Source organism: Balaenoptera physalus (assembly GCF_965194825.1).
Source record: "Balaenoptera physalus genome assembly, contig: HAP1_SCAFFOLD_601, whole genome shotgun sequence".
Lineage (NCBI taxonomy): Eukaryota > Metazoa > Chordata > Mammalia > Artiodactyla > Balaenopteridae > Balaenoptera > Balaenoptera physalus.
The window spans coordinates 354,982-368,921 of record NW_028126143.1 but is presented as its reverse complement, the minus strand read 5'-3'; the positions used below and the strand labels follow the sequence as shown (position 1 = coordinate 368,921).

The window sequence follows — 13,940 nt, the reverse complement described above, 5'->3', positions numbered from 1 at the left end:
TCTAGTGTGTGTACTTGAGCCACTCCTTTCTGGTTAGGATTGCTCTATTTCTCAGTTTCTTCCAGAGCCATGAGCTGCTCACATGTAGAGGGGCTCTGGAGACAGTAAAAGAAAAGCTGTCCCATGCCTGTCTCTCTCTTCAGCCTTAAGGAATCCGTGCCTGTGATGCCTGTCTGGAGTTAAAGGAGGCAATGTGAGCAAGAGTGTGGCCTAAGACCCTCTTCAGGCTTTTATTCTTCTGGCCTTTGTTGGAGCAAAACCATTTTGTGTGCTGTAGATATGTTCATTTAGGTCAGCACACTCATTTTAAAATTTACGTTTAACATAGGTTACTTTCCAGTTGTGTATTTTTTCAGTAAGGTATTTGAGTAGGTTACCATTAAGTGGTTCAGGATGCTTCCAGAGATCCTGGTGCGTTCGGAGATGAGTGCCTGGCCAGAAACTGGTTCGTAGAGTCGTCATCTGTAGATTGTGGTAATTAAAGTAAGCTGTGTGTAAATGAAGACTTAGAAAATACTCCTGGCTAGTAGTTCAGCTATGCAGCAGGTACATTTTTTTATTAGCTAAGTTTCTCACCTGGCCTAATTTGCTTTGTCCTTTTCTTTTGTAAATGGGGAGTCTTTCATTTGTACCTAATACAGAATATCTATTAGGTCAAAAAAGTGAAAGTAAGTTTTTAGATTTTATTTATCGGACTCATCTTGCTGGGTGATTTAAATTATATATTTTGTTGGAAATTATTTTAAAAAATAGAATGGAATTTTATCTCATTGTGTTATTGGTAATCCATCAGATAATTAGTGACTACTTTTATTTTTCTATGGCATTTGTATCAGAATTCATCAGTTAATTTTTTTTATTCTTAGTGCGGGAAAAGAGGAGGAGCAACCATTTAAACCATGTAAGTAAACAGTTGAAAAGTTAAGAAATTAATAGTTTGAATTAAAAATATGTCTGCCATGATTCCTAAAAATATGATGGATCCAATACTGTTAGCATGGACCTCTTTTTTGTAGATTTTCTAAATCTCTATTTTCCTAATTATCAAATGGATTCAGGAAAGTCTTTGACTTAGTAGTGCCCATTTTTTAAGGGTTCTGACATTTACGTTAAATTTCACTAATACGGTTGTAGTATAAAGATCTGCCTTAAATTCTTTTGCCTTATTTTTTTGATCTTATTTTTTAACCAAAGTAATAAAAGTATAACAGGTAAGTTAATTTTTAGCACTGTCCATTGACTTCTTGTCATAGCAGGTGAAAGCTTAGCTTCTTTGCTCCACCATGACGTTATTTCCCTCCCTGTGTTCCCTCAACATGTATCAGTTTTTATTAAATCAGAATCAATGTTTACATTACTATCACTCTGCAAATATTGTGCATTGCTGAGCCATAGAGTTCTCTGACTGTGCCTCCTCCTTGTACACCCTTCATTCTTTTTCTTAAATACTGATGAAATTGGAGCACTTCTGCACTTCTCTAGGATAACCCAATCCCCCTTTTCCTAGCCAACGTGATCTCACACAGCCAAATGCAGTAAGTAGCTCCCTGCCCGGTCTCCCTGCTTTCACATTCTTCATTTTTTCTGTGGAATTAATTTCCTGACTATATTCGCTTGCCTGTTTTCTAACAGCTATTTTTTTCCCCAAATGTTTTAACATTTGTCACATGCCTATGAAAAATATTTTCCGTCTACTAAGCCACATCTGTTCCATTTATTTCTTGGAGACACTTTGCCCCAATCTTTTGTCTTCCTACTCCCATATAGACTAGTGTTCCCCTAGGCCTGCTCTATGCCTCTTTTCCTGGGATATCTGTGTGAAGTCATCTGGGATCTCACATAACTCTGCTCTCTTATGTTGGATCCCCTATGTGCTAGATTCTGTTTCCCTCTTGTCTTGTTATACTTCCTTGTTTTACTGGAGCACATTTTCCTGGGAAAAGGGCACATGGGCAGAAAGTTTATAGAGATCTAGCCTCTCTGGAACTCCTTCTATTTGATAAAGTATAGAATTCTCAGTTGAAACTAATTGTTGCCGTTCTAAAGACATTTCCCTCTCATCTTCTCATTTACACTGTTGCTCTTAAACCTGTTGACATTGTATGGTACATTGTACATGACCGATTTTAGTCATTTTCCCCCATCCCTTCCTTCTCGGGAACCTTTTAGTACCTTCCCTCTCCCTGGGATTTTGAAATTTCATAATTTGGTTTGGTATAGACCTTTTTTGTGTGTTTCTTTGATATTCTGTTTTTTTCTTCCAGGTTCCTATTATTCAGATGTTGGAAGTCTTAGACTTACCAGATCGCTAACTTTTTTCCCCTCCTGCTTTGCATTTGTCTTTTTGTCCTGCTTCCTGGAGATTTCCTTGACTGTGCTCTAATCCTTCTATTGAATATATTGTTTTGTCTATCTTATTTTCAATTTATAGAGTTCTCTTATATCCTGTCATTCTTTTTTTCACTGATGGAATTTCAAGTTTTCATTTGCTCCTGAGTTTTTATCACTCCCATCAATTCCTTCTTCCTGTTTTGTTTTGTTTTGTTTTAAAGCATCCTTATATTTTATTTTATTTATTTATTTTTTGGCTGCATTGGGTCTTGGTTTCTGCACGTGGGCTTTCTCTGGTTGCGGTGAGCTGGGCCTACTCTTTGTTGGGTGCGTGGGCTTCTCATTGCAGTGGCTTCTCTTGTTGCGGAGCACAGGCTCTAGGGCGTGCGGGCTTCAGTAGTTGTGGCTCATGGGCTCTAGAGCGCAGGTTCAGTAGTTGTGGCGCATGGGCTCAGTTGCTCTGTGGTATGTGGGATCTTTCTGGGCCAGGGCTCGAACCCGTGTCCCCTGCATTGGCAGGCGGATTCTTAACCACTGCGCCACCAGGGAAGTCCCATTCCTTCTTCCTGTTTTGATCTCTTACTTGTTGGGGGCTTCCCTCAAACGTGTGATGGTCCTTGGCTGTCTGTTAAGATCTAATTGGAAGCATCACTTGGACAACTCGTTAACTGATGGGCCTCACTGCAAGGATTTGGGGACCACGCCTCTGAACTCTGAGCCTGCCTTGGGTTCTGTAAGACAAACTGGTTTTCTTGTTCCTGTCCTAGTCAGCCTCTGTAGGTACCAAGGTTGTGCTTCCTCTGTTCTGCCATGTCAGTTACCACTCCTTTATCTAGTCTTTTCACCTTTCAAACATTAAAAATCATCTGCTGTTTATCCTGTCTTATGTATAGCTTTTTTAAAAAATGCCTTTAATTCTAATGAGATGCTATCTGAAAGAAGGGGGAGAGGAAATAGATTTGTGGTCAGTCTACTCAAACTTAGATTTATTCTTTGAATATAGGTTCTGAGTTTGAAGTTTAATGCAATATAATTAACGATATTAATTCAGACAATATTTTTGATTATACCTATAATTAGATTATACTTTTCTACTAAGGCCTTGAGTATGAATTCTATTCAAACCACTCACCCTACCATATTGTCCATTAATGTGCAACATAGATGGAGTATTACAGACTTTTCAGTGAAAGTCATTGATTCTTAATAAACGTATCCAAAACTTGTGAAAATGGGGAAGAAAAAAGTGAACTTCAGCTTTATTCTCTTTTTTTTTTTTTTCATTTATATACTTTTATTTGGGAATGTTTAAATCAATATAGAGAAAACGAAATTTCAGAGACAATGAATATCATTAGTTTGGATATCATTACTTTATTATAAAAGAAACACAGAAATTATTTACAGGATGAAAGATTTCAGAACTTCAGTGGCAGCTTCACGTGATGCCATTGGGGGAACGGGCAGCTTCACGTGATGCCATTTCAATAGTGACTTATTTTAGTCGACATATTTTCCAAGAATGTCACCATCTCTAAATAAGAAATAATCCTTGTCATCTAGAACTACTTTGGTGCCTCCATATTCTGGGAGAAGAACTTTATCTCCAACTTTCACACTAACTGGTTGAATCTCTCCACCCTTTCCTTTAGAGCCTGATCCAACAGCTACTACCATTGCTTGCAATACTTTTCCTTGCGATTTTTCTGGAAGCATAATGCCTCCTTTGGTTACAACTTCGGGTGCACTTCTTTCAACTAATACTCGGTCAAAGAGGGGAAGAAACTTTCTAAATGCCTGTCCTGCCATGACTCGGGTTGCCGCACTTCGTACTCTCGCTCTCTCCAGCTTTATTCTTTTAATGGGTTAAAATCAGAGGCGGTAGGCACAGTGGGAAGAGTCATTGGGTGGGGGCAGGATTTCAACAGGTACTTGACCTTTAATGATAAGCTTTGAGGGTTGTTACTTACTAGCCTCCTAGGTATGATTATTTTCTAGTCTTCACCATTAAACCTGCAGTCTACTAAGCAACCTTTCCCCTTATAAAGATTGTAAAAGTCCATGTATTTTGTCCTTAGTGCTGAATGAAGATAAATACTCTTCTTCAGTGACCAATTGAAATAATACCTGTGAACATTAAACTGTCAGTAGTGTTTTTTGCTACCTGTTTTTTTTTTTTGTATTTGCATTTTATACCCTTATGTGTGTCAGTGCAGTTTATTGAGGTTGTGAGCCAGCAATGGTAAGGCTTTAATCATAAAGGACAGTTATCTTAAATTTTCAAGCAAGATGAGAGGAAAGTAATCTGCTGGCAGCTAACATATCTAGGCTTTGCTCAGAGGCTTCAATTCTGCCATCCTTTAGTGAACACTAGATGCTGGAAAGTTTGAATAGTTTCAGGAGTAGGCCTGTGGAAGTGTTTCTTTTGTAGGATCGAGCCAGTAGACTGTAAGTTGCTGATACAACTTAAATGAGCCCCCATAGGACTCTAGAGCACATCTAATTAAAAATTTTAAATGTTTTAGCAGTAATATTTCCAAAGACAAATCCATATACATTCATAATAGGAAAAAAAGTTTTTAATAGAGGAAAACAGGATAAATAGCACCCAAAGCTCTACCAACTAGTCTATATTTTGGTACATTTCCTTACTATTTTTATTCCCCTCATATATATAGATTTTTGGTCAGCATTGACTTTTATTACGTGTAGTGTATGTCATATTATACCCTAATAGTAGTGACCTTAAAAGATAACCTGCTTCGTTTAGAATCAAAGTGTTTGAATGAGTGAATTTTCATTTTTCATGCTGTATCTGTTTTTTGAGATTCTAAAATTACACATTAACCAAATAGCTTAAGGACCATATCAGAGTTTTAGTTTAAAACATTTCTAGCTTGAAGGAGAAATTAGTCTTCCAAATAGTGATACTGTTTCAAATATGTTACATCTAGAACTTTTTGTTAATAAGGAATAAGTGGCTTTGCATAAAGCATCTGAAACAAGCAAAATGGTGTTTTATATATGCCATTTGGATATTTCTGATTATTGGATACTGGCAATTTTTATTTAAATGCTCTGTATTTTAAAAAGCATCAACTAGATTTTCTCCCTGCCTCACCTTTCATGTATTTGTGGAGGACATTGATGGGAGAGTGTGACAGCATGGTGAAAACTATTTTATATGAATAGGAGGAAGGAAGGCTCATCTGAATTAGTAAACAAACAAAAACCAAAACCAAAACCCAGCTTTAAAATTGTTCGTATTCTGTGGTATTAAAGAATGCTACTCTTCCTTCCAGTGGCTTTCAGTGATTGGGATTTGGTTATTGGCCTTACTTTAAGGAAGAGAGTTGTCCTAACATAGTTTAGGCCATTTTAGTATTTGACTATTGCCGTGTTCATGGGCTCTTCACAAATAAATGGATACTTCTAAAGTGTTTTAAAGATAGTTCATTCTCTAGAGGGTCTCAAAAAGTTCTTTGTCACCTATCCAACACCACTGTAGATAAATTCTCACGAATTTGTACCTTTAGTAAGATTTACCTCCAGTTGTAACTGATCTTAAATAATTTCTCAAACACTTGTCGAATCCTAATTTGTCCCAGATTCTGTGCTCAGTAGCTGGAGGTAGGAGAAGAATCTTCCTAACCTGGAGAAGCTTGTTTACTTAAGAGGGTGGTACTATGCAAGCAGCTGAGACCATGGAACAGTTGGTAAATTAGAAGTGTGAGTGTGCAGAAAGTGAGAAGTTTTGTGGTGTGCCTGCTGGCAAAGGGATCCTAGAGGCAGATGGGGTCAAGCTTGCTGGGACAGGAGGAAGAAAAAGGCATTGCAGGCAGAGAGCAGCATGGGTGAGGCAGGAGTGTCAAATAACACGTAGAACAGAATTAGTACAATTTTGAAATGAATGGCAAGTATTCTCTGAGGTTCTCACTTGAGTAATGTCATGGCAGTCTTACTTAAACATGAAGTGAGAAGTTAAATTCTCAGAGTTGTTTTATCCGTTTTTTTTGGATGCGAGAGAATCTTTAAGCAGTACCTTTTTGTCCTCCAGATAAGGAAATTGAGGCCCAGAGAGACTTATGGCCCCCAGCTTTTTAGTGATAGAGCAGCCCTGGCATGCCCAGCCTCTGATTGGAAAACGTTTGTTTCGTCACACTGTCTCCTGAACTAATACATTTATTATTGGTGTTCATTTACTGCAGTGAAATGCTCCTACATCGGTATTACATAAAGCATTACGTTTTATTGTAGTAAATGAATAGAAATAGGAAATCTCAGCTGCATTTCATTGCTTAAGGAAAAAACCCTGAAATCTTATTCTAAACTTTTTACATTATTATAAAGGTAATTTATAATAGGTGCTTGCCAGGTTTGATTATAGGTACTATATCAAGGCAGCATTTTATAACCCATTTCTCAAAGCTCGTCTGTGGAAGTCAGAGTATAGAGGTTTCCCATAGAGCTGCACATGATATCACACTCAGGCAGTTCATGGAGTGTAAGAAAAATCTTAATGCTTTATCGTTTGACATTTTAACCAAGGAAAAACACACACTTGATAGGTTTAACTTACTGTGACATTTTCTTCTATTTCCCTTCCCCTTCAGGTATCTCCAGGGCAGCTTACTAAAAAGTATAGCTCATGCTCAACAATATTTCTAGATGACAGCACGGTCAGCCAGCCTAATCTTAGAACCACAGTAAAATGGTGAGTACAAGTAGGTTGCCAAGGGCTGAGTGACAGACCCCCTTATCGCTAAAAGCATCCTAGCCATACATAAGTTCATTCATTTGAATTGTCCTTTTCAGTGATCAGGTTAAAAAACTGGTGTCAACTATAGATTGATTTCAAGGACCTAAATATGAATTTTCAGTTTCCATTTTAATCTTAGAGCGCATGATAGAAGGGAAAGCCAGTTAGCAAATAAGAAATCCCAGAAAAAGTATAAATCTTTATTTGACGCGTTTCTGTTGCTAAGCCATTGTTGAACACAATGAGAAAGAGAGGTGCTTTTGATTGGCTGTTTCTAGAGACAATTATTTCTGTATGAGTTGTAGTCCTCAAACAACGTGCACTACTTTGGAAGCTGCTCTTAGAAGAAGGAACAGCTTGTCCCCTACTGGCACCAAAGCGAAGCTGCATTTAAATTTAATTGGAGTTTGTCAGATTTATCCCACTGTGCATTTTTTTTTTTCCTGCACTCTTTCTGTATGAAATTTTACTTCTCCTTCCTGTCCCCCAAAGAGGGGGAGAATATATCAAACCAGTCTTAAGAAATAATCACTCAAGCTTAATTTCTTTGTAGATGAAATTTGTTCAACTGAGGTTTTAACTTAATAGACACATTTAAGTTTTGTTTATATATATAAATATATCTCCAACACACTGTATCACTCACAGCAGAGAACAATAAAAGAGGTGAGGTTTCGGAAACATGGCTGTGGTCAGGCTTATACTTAAGGAGACACGAACAGTGTCATGATGATGGAAACTATTCTTTAATTTCTGGGAGCACCTCATAGTCCACAATTGGAGATGCACTTTCAAAACACCCTAATGATGAACCTTTCAAGCTTATTTAAGAGAAAAAAACCAAACGGGATGCAGAGCTGCTTGCCTCCTCCCTCGCGGTTGTCCACGAAACATTAACATCTCCTTAGGATATGAATGTTGATTTTCCAGAACACAGTTTGGGAAATGCTATTTGAAAATATTAATGTCCTTATCCTTAATTTTATTTGTTGTCTTAATTTTATAAGCTAATTGTATTTTTAATTGGTTTTTAATGTGCCAGCTTTTTTTTTAGCTATTTAAATTATCAGTAACTTCTACTTTAATTAAAGACAGCAAGTTCACAGTCATAATAATGTAACTTTCCTCTCTTGCTTACAATAATAGTTGCAGTCAAATCATGTTTCAGCAAAAACTGAGCCCCATCTCTAAAGTCCTGAGTTTGGGCACTTATCACATAATCACTGAATGTTTTTCTTCAGCCAAGACACTGAATCTGTGGGTACAAAAACCACTCTACTTTGGCTAGAGTCGCAGCTTCTTTTGAATTCAAAAGAGTCTGATGTCCAGTATATAATTCAAAAGTACTTTGAAGGTTAACCTTGCTCAGGGACTTCCCTGGTGGTGTAGTGGTTTAAGAATCTGCCTGCCAACGCAGGGGACACAGGTTCGAGCCCTGGTCCGGGAAGATCCCACATGCCGCAGAGCAATTAAACCCGTGCGCCACAACTACTGAGCCTGTGCCGTAGAGCCCGCGAGCCACAACTACTGAGCCCGTGTGCCACAACTACTGAAGCCCACGCACCTAGAGCCCGTGCCGTGCAACAAGAGAAGCCACCACAGTGAGAAGGCCGCGCACCACGACAAAGAGCAGCCCCCGCTCTTGGCAACTAGAGAAAGCCCGCGCGCAGTAACAAAGACCCCATGCAGCCCAAATTAAGTAAAATTAAATAAAATTAAAAAAAAAAAAAAAAAAAAGATTAACCTTGCTCAGACAAGAAAGTTTCATCCTTTTTTTTCCCGACCTAGTCTAATTTTTGGAAGTACAGTAAATTTTAATTTGCTCTCATGAAGTTTTAGAAATGATCATTCATCACATTCATTATTGGTGAAATAAAGGTTTACTGAGAAAATTAATAGGGCCAATTGGCTTTTAGGAATGATTTTGAAAATGTTTATCATGGGGTTAGTTTTCAGTGGGGTAGTTGTTCTCAGTGGGGTAGGTGAGCCTTATTAGAATCACTTATGCAACTTTTCAAGATATATGTTTCTGGATGCACAAAGTCCACCCGCCTGCCCCCGCCTCCAAGACACAGTGTCTGTGTGTCTGTCTGTCTGTCTATCTCTCTCTCACCCACGCACACACACCTGTTGACAAGATGGGGAATGATGTGAAGCATGATTATATGGACAAAAGCATCCCGAGTGATTCTCCGATCTTAACCCTAACTCATTCATCCCTAAACTTTGCTGCACGCTGCAGTCATCTGGGGATCTTTAAAAACAGTCCTGATGCCCAAGTCATACCCAGTGCCGGTTAAATCAGAACATCTTGAAGCAGAAGCCAGGCAGTTTTTAAAGCTTCTCAGATGATCCCAGTGTGCAGCTGAGCTTGGGAGCCACTATTTGGTTAGAGAGCAGGAGAAAGAGAACTGCTTCTGATAATTAGTGGGACCTTAGGTAAGTCAGTTTTAAGCCTTGGTTCCCTTATCTGTAAAATGGGTTGTTTAATTAAATGTCATCTACGGTTCAGTGGTCCTTTCCATCATAAAACTTCTAATGCTGTGATTTTAAAATCAATTTGAAGATGAAACTTTGAAGCACTATAGAAGTATCCATCTTTGATGCTAACGGTGTTACAGGCCTTTATACAAGTGCTAAGATTCTATAGACCTATTCTAAAATTCAGATTTGCCTTCCCTCAATTATTTTGAGTTTCATTTTAGACACTGAGAACAAAGGGGAGCATATAACTTAACCAGAGAACCCCTTTGTTGCCTAATATACAACATCTGTGAATAACTTAGGAATATAGTAACTTAAAAAAGACTACCTAAGGACTTGTATCTATCTGTTCGTTAATACTTTATTTAAAATAATTTGGAAATACCTGTCATTAATAGGATACTGTGTAGTATTATGCTGTCTTATTAGCACTGCTTATTTCAGGATAGCTAGACCTATCATCAGTTTTGTGGGTATAAAATTTTGCTATTAAATTTTCTAATAATTATGTAACAGTGATTTGAAATCATTTTGGTATAGAGCACTTTTATTATTTACTTTTAGGGAAATAATGGAAAACGGATGGGTAGGTGGATAGTGAACTAAATCAACTGAAATGCAGGGGCTAACAAAAAAACCACACCCCCACACACAAACTACTATATGGCTTAAATTTAAGCATGTGTATAGATAGATATAACTTGTACAGGACAGAAGGTTTTGTGGGTAGAAGGACAAATGACAGGGGACATATGTAATAATTTATATATTATAATAATCAACCAAAACATGCCTTCTAACAGCATATCTAGCATTTTGGGTCTCCTAATTTTGCTAAAAGCTGAAGAACCTAAAACAAGGGGGAAAGCACCCATGTGGTACTGTTCTGAATTCGAGGATTTCGGGGCCACTGGGCCTCTGGAAGGTCTTCCCTCCTTGCTAACCCCTTTTTAAAAATGTCTTCAGGCCTGATATGATAAAAATCAGTGATGACAATGTATTTTTTTTCCTCCACAGTATGACCTTAGCAATATATTACCACATCAAGAACAGGTGAGCTCTTTTAAAACCTATCTTGTTATTCCAGCTAATTAATTTACAAGGTATCAAGTTTAGTGTTAGGTAATAACTATAGATGTTACTGGCATAAGCTTTTATTATTAGAGTGCTTTTATTACAATATAGAAGTGAATCATTTATTTTTCTCTTAGGACCCTTAATTCTTAGGTTACTGAGCATTCCAAAGAGTATTTGTTAATATGGGTTATATTGATAATTTACTGTATTAGAAATTGAAATTGAGAATTTAAAAAATTAAATCCATTGTATATTAAAACAGGGTGTGCCTTAGCACTACTGAAATTTTGAGCTAGATAATGCTTTGTTGTGGGGTGTCGTCCTGTGTGTTATAGGATATATAGCAGCACCCTTGGCCTCTACTCACTAGATGCCAGTAGCACCTTCTTCCCTCCACATTACGACAACCAAAACTGTCTCCAGCCATGGCCAGAAGTCCCCTGGGGGACGAAATCACCCCTGATTGGTAACCCCAGTGTTCAACATAAATCATTTTTTTTAATGAAAAATAACTATTTTCCACAACAAAAAATATTGAGAGAAAAGTATCTCCTCAATAGAAGACAGCTGATTCTCATATCTATTCTGTCTTCAGTCATTTGTTTTGAAGAAACAATATGAAGAAGATCCAGCCGCTTGCAGATATATAGTTGGAAAAAGGTGTATTTTTAAAGCCTTCAGATAATTTGGTATATTCTTTGATACTGTACCAAAAGTCTGCATGTGCTAGTTTCTTAAATTAGTTAAAATGGAATTCTAAATCATATCAATGAACTTGTAATAAATACTATGTTAAATTAATACCCATTGATCTGTCATGCATACTGAGTAGATCTTTTTACCTGTACCTGACTTTATAATATTATACATTGGTCATTTGGAAAGTATTGGTTCACATTTCTTTAGACAGTGTCAAAAACTCACTTTTGTTAGTATCACCACCAGTCTTACCAGAAAAGTCTTTTAAGTGTTGAGAAGTTGTCAAGTTCACAATCGAAGGTAGAAGTTTTCCAAAACTCCTGATATTTTTAGCTTGATGGCTTGAATTTTATCATTGGCAACAAATAACTTTAGAGTTATTTTCCTTGAAGTGACAGGCTCACTTTGTTCATTTTTGAAAGAATGACTGTGTCAGTTGTACATTCAAATAACGATGGTGTTCGATGAAAAAAGTGTTTCAAATAAAGATGGTGTTCTATGAAAAAAATGACTTACCGCCAAGTCACAAGTGCTTTTCCTTAACACAGCCATATTTCAGTATGTAAAAGTGCTTAATGCATACTTTCCACTTATTCAGAATATTAAAAAGAAGGACCAAGGTTTGAGAACACTATTAATTTTTACTCTTTTATCAAGGATGTTCTTCAAGCAGATTTTTTAACTGCAAGTGGCAGTGAATAATTGAATGACTTCTAATTCAGTTTGGTACCACTGCCTTGATTCATGCTCAGAAACCAGCAGTTTTACCCACTTTTGCTTTTATACATCCATAGCAAATGTCACACAATGTGAAGGGCAGGTAGTGTCTTAGTATTCTTATAAAAGCAGTTTTGACCTCTTGGGCCTCCTGAAGGAGGGGATAGGGGAGAATCCCAGAGGCCTGCAGACCACATTTAGAGAACCGCTGTTCAAATGAGCGCAGTGTATTAGTGTGGTGAAATTTTAAATTAAAAAGCCTGGTTTCTTTTAAAATAAAAAGACAATTACATTTTTAACTCAAACTATTTAAAAGAGACAAGAAGAAATACACAATAAGAATATAAAGAACTAAAGAGAAAAAAACGGGAAAAAACCATGAATCTCATATTCACATTGATTGGAGAAGAATTTATTGCCCACCACCACTGCTTTATAAAATGTTCTTGCATATTCCAGTGTGAGGTTAGAGGGGTGAAAATATATTGGTTTACTAGCATTGCCTGTTAGGGAGGGTCAGTGCTTATAGAGGCAACTCTGGCTGGTTGTTGTAGAAAAGGTTTCACAGAACTTGATGTGCTGAGTAAAAATAGGTCAGGAAACCTTTCTAAGGGTGGAATCCAGGAGAAGAATTTATAAAGCTGTTTGCTTCGTTGAAGGTTAAGCTTCCTCTACCCCTCTCTCTACTCCTAGCAGATATGTTACTATGATAGTAACTCCTGAATTAATTTTTTAAATGCACATTCTTATTTTATAGAGATGCAGATAGATCCTTGGATATTTTTGATGAGAGATTACATCCACTCACAGTAAGTGTCAGTTTTATTGAAGTGGTATTTTTCTCTTATACAGTTGTGTTTATTTCATGCTGATTTGCTTTGAAATTAATTACTAGAAGAAAATTACTTCCTCCAGCTCGAAGTCAAATTCATCTTCCTTTAAGTCTTCTTCCCCACGCCATGTTGTGTCTAGTCATTTTCCCGAAGGCGTGCTGTATAAGGGGTTGATGGATATGAACCGAGTTGCACTTTGTGTGAATAGTGAGCAGGTAAGTAAACATACCCAAGTAACAGAAAATGTATCTTTTTAAAGGATGATTTTCCATAGCATCAAACAATATAAATATTTGTAAATAAACCTAATATGATAAGGCCTCTAAGAAGAAAATTAGAAAACTGTTTACATTTTAAACGAATTAAAATGACAAAGTTTTAAAATTCACTTCTCCGGGTGCTCTGTGGCCACACGTGGCTGGCGACTGCTGTACAGGACAGCACATTCTTAGAGCCTTATGGTTACAGGACACTGGAAATGTGTTTTCAAAGTTGACTACAGAAAAGTATGACATATGGTGATCAGCAAGACTTTTGAGCCTAAAAATATTGGGTTGGCCAAAAAGTTTGTTTGGTTAGTGAATATATTGTTCAATAAAATGCTTGGTGAAAATGAAAACTGTGTCTTTTATTTTTACTTAAAACCAAATGAACTTTTTGGCCAACCCAATAGTTTACATTTGGTTAGAATTCTGTGGGGAGGAACGTGGAAATACATAAATTTTCTGCGGTTGTGCCTGTATTTTTCTTTAATGAATGGTGGTGAGTACTGGATCACTGTGGTATTTTAGGATCCCATTGTTTAGATTTAAAAGACTACAAGACATGTCACCCAATCAGAATTATTTTAAGGGGCACGTGGGCCCAAGTGTGAAGACTGCTATCTTAAGGGTACTTTTAAGTATTTTTCTTCCGTGGATACTTAAATTGCATTTTTTCTCCCTTCAGCGAGAAAAGATTCCAGAGGAATACTTCGAGCATGATCCTGAACACAAATTCATTTACGGATTTGTTCATACTCTTTCTAGTGCCGTACAGCT

The 13,940-nt window shown here is 37.2% G+C and overlaps 1 long non-coding RNA gene across 2 annotated transcripts; it reads left to right on the top strand.

Annotated features, from left to right (window-relative positions):
- The first annotated feature begins 806 nt into the window (after window positions 1-806).
- LOC309653571 lies at window positions 807-13,691 on the top strand. 2 transcript variants are annotated; one of them, XR_014259254.1, is made up of 4 exons: window positions 2,348-3,064; window positions 6,945-7,045; window positions 10,592-10,627; window positions 12,825-13,691. It is a non-coding gene; the product is annotated as an uncharacterized lncRNA (long non-coding RNA). The 2 variants fall into 2 exon arrangements; XR_014259253.1 differs by lacking the exons at window positions 2,348-3,064; window positions 6,945-7,045 and adding an exon at window positions 807-901.
- Window positions 13,692-13,940: the final 249 nt, after the last annotated feature.